Consider the following 5,376-nt stretch of genomic DNA (forward strand, 5'->3'; position numbering starts at 1 on the left):
TCATATAGAAATTATACACAGAAGATGTCAAAATAGTAATTATACTCACAGAGTCTTCAAATTGTCCACTTTCTTTGACAATTTCTGCTGTAACTTGCGATTTTTCCATGACTTCGACGAGTTTGATTTTGTGTTGATGATTTTGATTTCTTGAAGGATGATTTTTTCCATTTATTCACATTTACCTTGTATTTAACTATTTTTACGGAGTAATCACAACCTAACAATTATCTGCTTATTGGAGTTTCATCTCAAGAAGTTTCACGCGTTATTATGTGTCGATGATAAATTATAGTTAGACTGAAATTGTAGTCTCGATTGTAGTTATTTATAACGCAATAGTAATTTCTCAAATTTGATCCATATTGAGAGAAACAATTATTTTGGAGGTACTGCACTAATAATTGGAGGAAATTAAATGCTTTGAACCAATGATTTTTTACCTCACTAAAACTACTGTATGACTCTTAGCCCTTTTATCACGCAGTCTTTTTTGAAAACTTGAATTTTTTCTTCAATTTTTCTTTTTAAATTTAAAACTTCAAAATGGCCTAAAAGCTTGTATCTTGAGAGTTAGACGATCATTTTGGTACCATTGAAAAGCTATTTTCATACCCTTTCCAAAATCACTAGGCTTATGCCCTTTTAAATCAAGTGGTCACGAGTTATGACTGAGTCTGGGGTACGGTTTTTTTACTTGTTTTGGACGCCATGATATTTATAATTTTCTAGTTAAGATACTTTTTGGATTTGTTGCGACTGATTTTTATTTTGTTAGCGATCGATTTAGATTTTTTTAGCTGTGGGGCATGAAGTTTTAATGGGTACTTATAACACAGGAAAAAATAATCAAATACCAGGGTTCGGGAAATATATGAATACATATGTGGAAAATGCTATATTTACCTAACTGATCACTAACTAGGGATCGTGCTAACTGTCCCTAGGTTGGGATTCGGGATATCACTTACACATTATCCGGATGTAGATTAATGGTAAACATGATCTGGATGTTTGTTTTAACTAACTAGTGAAATTGAAATTTCACCATCAAGAAAATGCTATTCCCGAATTTTCAAAATAAAGATCAGTTTGTGCAACACAAACGATCATGAAAACATCATTCACGAATTAAATCCTGATTTATAGAAAGCTGGTAAAATAATTAAATGTATTCGATCATTCTGTGATCATTGGTTCCATAGCTCTCATTCCTTCTGACATGTACTTGCGCTACTTTGAGAATCCCGGCACTTTTGTCACAACAGTGGAGCTGCACTAGAGAGCCAACTTAATGACCTCAAACCCGTCTCACCGATCCACTGAGCCCTTGCGACGCAAGTCCATTGCGAACGAATGAGGCCGCCCTGGCGGGACGGCTCACCTTCAGCGTTGTGTTACACACTGATCGAATACACCCTTATAATGGTTTGCTTTACATACGACTCGAACACTTTTGATAGTGAAAAATAACTTGTGGTTTTTTCTCACGCATGCGTAATACAAGTTAGGGAAATCAATTTTCCCTAACCTGAAAACAATTTTCCTGAACTTAGGCTCTAATTATTGACAGTTTAAAATTTTTGTTTGAATTGTCTTATTTGAAGGTTTGAAAAATAAGTTCTGATTTAATTAATTGTTTAAAGGAGTTAAAGAGTTCGGGAAATCGAATTTCCCAATCGGGGAAATTTTATTTCCCTAATTCGAGAAATCACATTTCCCGATCCAGAGAAAGAATAGAATAAAGCAAGCATGGTCACAATTCGTTATATTTCCTTTCCCTAGCTTGTAGAAAGTAATCATTTTAAAAACTCGCGATCTCTCTTTTGTGAATTTGTATTTTCGGATAGGTTTCCATTTCCGATGTAATCTATTTTTCACGATGTGATTTGTAATTTTTCCTAGTTTCTTTATGAATTCGATTACCAAACTTGTGAATTTGTATTTTCGGATAGGTTTCTTTTTTCATTTAGAAAGAATTTTAGCGGTTGGTGTTATTTTGTTTCCCTACCTTGGCCACAACTTTTACCTATTTCAAAAATTTTAAGTTTATGATTTAGGTTTTGCCATAGAGGATTTTATTGATCCTGAATATGCCAAACAGATTTGGGAAATTATTTCCAGAATGGTAAAAACAAATACCCAATGCTCAAAAGAATCCCAAGTTAACATTCCCTAATCCTAAAAGAAATGGGTTGAAATTCCCGATCTTCACAATTTTCACTAGTTTGGTATTTAAAGATTTTTACCTGATTAAATTGTACCATTAAGAAATAACACTTCAAGTCACAAATTACACTACTCATAATTCGCACAATTATCTTTCTAGCCTTGCCGCGTCACACGAAGATGATTTTCCCAATCATTCATCAGCAAAACAAACGATCAGAGTTCCCACCTATTCTAATTAACCTTTAATACACCTTTCCCGAGATTATGGTTTTTTTTTCGACCTCTTCAGTTTGAAACGAGAACTTGAAATATTTGAAGCTTTTGTTATACAAAATCATTCCTGAAAATTTGAGATCAAAACCGTTCCCTTTTTATGGCTGTTTTAATTCCTTTATTTTTACGGTCAAACCTCTCTTAAATATATTTTATCAAGCCCGGCCTCGTTTACATTCCGTTTCCATGGAAATCTAATGTTTAAAAAATAAAACAAAAATTGAAATATGAACCGGCAAAAAATCGAATTAATCTCGGGAAAGGGGTATTTTTATATCAACTGTGGAGAAATTTATGCTATAAGTTATAGGAGGGCGGAGTTCTTTATTCTTGTAAGGTCCAACAGTGTCACCGTAAAAATATACTCCTACAAGTTTGCACTCGGGATCCCCAGTCATAATTTGTTATGTCTTAATTTTTTAGTTACGACTAAATAAAAAAAAACATGAAAACAATCAAAGCTTGAAGATCTGGAGGTCAAGAGATTATTGAAAGCATGGTGCAGGAGAAATTTATCCATAGCGACCTTTCAAAAGTTAGTGCATTTTGACAGAATAGAAAAACGTTCTGTTTTATATGCGAAATTTCTCGAAGCTTTTACTATAAGGTGCCAAAATTTAAAAAGAAGAAACATCACATTGATGTCATTCATACAATCCAGCAACATTAACATCAAAATGAATCTCAATAGACACTTTTCTGTTTACAATAACGTGTGTTATATTGTAGTATACCTTAAGGGAAGAAATTTTCGCGGGAATTTAATTTCGCGGTTGGTCAAATTGTTTTTTTCGCGGGAATTTAATTTCGCGGTTCATTAGTATTAAAAAATTTTGCGGGAATTAAATTTCGCGGATCACTTTGATATTTTATTTTTCTATTTGACTACACGTTGTTTTTTATAAGGAACACCTTTATAAGGAACCTGAGGCTGACATTTGACAGTGAATCTTACGAAAACTCACAAACTATACACGTATTTCAAAGAAATGTTATCAAAAATTATAAAAAAATTTGCGGTTCACCTTTTTTGAAAAATTTCGCGGTAATTTAATTTCGCGGTTCATCAAATTTGTAAAATTTCGCGGGAATTTAATTTCGCGGATTGGCGATTTTAGAAAATTTCGCGAAAACGGCAAAATTTTCTTCCCGCGAAAATTTCTTCCCTTAAGGTAGTTTTCTTCCTATTTGACCAAGGTTCAATGTGAGTCTTTTTAATTCAAGTACCTTAAGGGAAGAAATTTTCGCGAGAACAAAATTTCGCGGTTTTCACGGATTTTGCCTAAAACCACAAAATTAAATTCCCGGGAAAAATTCTTCCCTTAAGGTACAGTTGTGTTGAAGTTTTTATAAGATGCTCACATAATTGGTTATTCAAAACAATAGAGATGACGCGTTCTTTAGAAAAATATAATAAAAGTTTTTGTTGAATAGTTAACGACCAATCCAATGACAAAAATTCTTGTAAAATGTTCAACTTGACCCTTAAGGTACCACCCTTTAATACTGCGAATGATGGGCACATGATGGTGAAAGATTTCAAAGCTTATAAAAGGGAAATTATGAATTGTTATCCGAGCATTCGCTAAGAGATAGAAAACTTGTTGCAGTATGCACGCATACACATTTAAAAAATAGCAAGACATAGATCCTTTATCGAAAGGATAGTGATAAGAGCCGAAAACCTTGCTGATGAGCTTCACGAGGAAGGCCATCTCCTTCCTAATGAAGCAGTGGTTGAAATATTGAACAGTATGTGTGTGACTGTATTTGATATCTCTGCAAATAATAAAAAGTCGAATCCAAATGACACCGAGATTGAGTTCTATTACATGAACATTCTACATTCTCTGATTAAAACCAGGAAGTTCTTCATGTTCCCGAATCTTCCAATTACACATTTAGAAGATTAAATTGTAAATAATTGTCTTATGTTTGTTTTGGCCTCTGCGTTTTAGTAGAGACCTCTATTCACCTTGTGTTCATCCAGGTTTAAGCGATGAAAAAATATACCTCCACTTTCTCAATGATTTTGCCTGAATGTCATTGGTAAAATCGGGTCTAAAGTAACTAAATTTTTTTTTTTCAACTAAATTTTTCCTCAACACCTCCCCCGGCAAAATGCGTAGTTTGCTATTCAAAAAGGGGTGGTGCGCGAATACAAGATGTGAAAATAATAATGAAAGACAAGTGACAAAAAGTTGATTTACTAGACACGGCTACATTCCTCAGATGGTACCCGTACGAAATCTAAAAGTAATGTTTATATTTGAAATGCAGTTTAAACACATGAATACGTTTTAAATTTTGGATAGTGGAATATCCTTTTAAAAGCCATTTCGGAAAACAGTCGACAAATTCGTTATAATTGAAATACGATTTAAATGTTACATCTAATTTCTAGACGTATTAAAAAGCATTTTAAAAGGCTCATTTTATTAATTGGAGTTTTAAAACCTGTTTAAAAAGTAAGGTGATTTCTTGTACACAAGTTTAAAAGACTGATCGTGTTTATATTATTGTAAATATATTTTTTTCTAAACTACAAGATTAGTGACACTGTCAAATTTAACAAATCTGTCTCAATCAATGTCATAACACTTTTAATTTTTCAAAATCTAATAGTAATAACTCGTATTTTGGAAAATAATTGGTCGTAAATAATTTGGGGGTTTTACGTAGAACCGTAAAAAGATATCTTTACTAGGACAAATTTTAAAAGCTATATCTGATCATCCATCTAATCTTTTGCGGTAAGATTTAGACAAATTAAGCTTGACAGTCTCGTTTTTTAAGCTTTTTCGTTAATTAATACTTTTCATTTCATCGCATTGTTTTTATACCTTATAATATCAGCGCGAGTGGTACACTCTTTTCTTAATAAGCATACGGGGAAATTAGGTTTAAGCTCAATATGCTTAGGCACATGCT

Source organism: Clytia hemisphaerica, unplaced genomic scaffold (genome assembly GCF_902728285.1).
Source record: "Clytia hemisphaerica strain Z4C2 unplaced genomic scaffold, Clytia hemisphaerica genome assembly, whole genome shotgun sequence".
Taxonomy (NCBI): Eukaryota; Metazoa; Cnidaria; class Hydrozoa; order Leptothecata; family Clytiidae; genus Clytia; species Clytia hemisphaerica.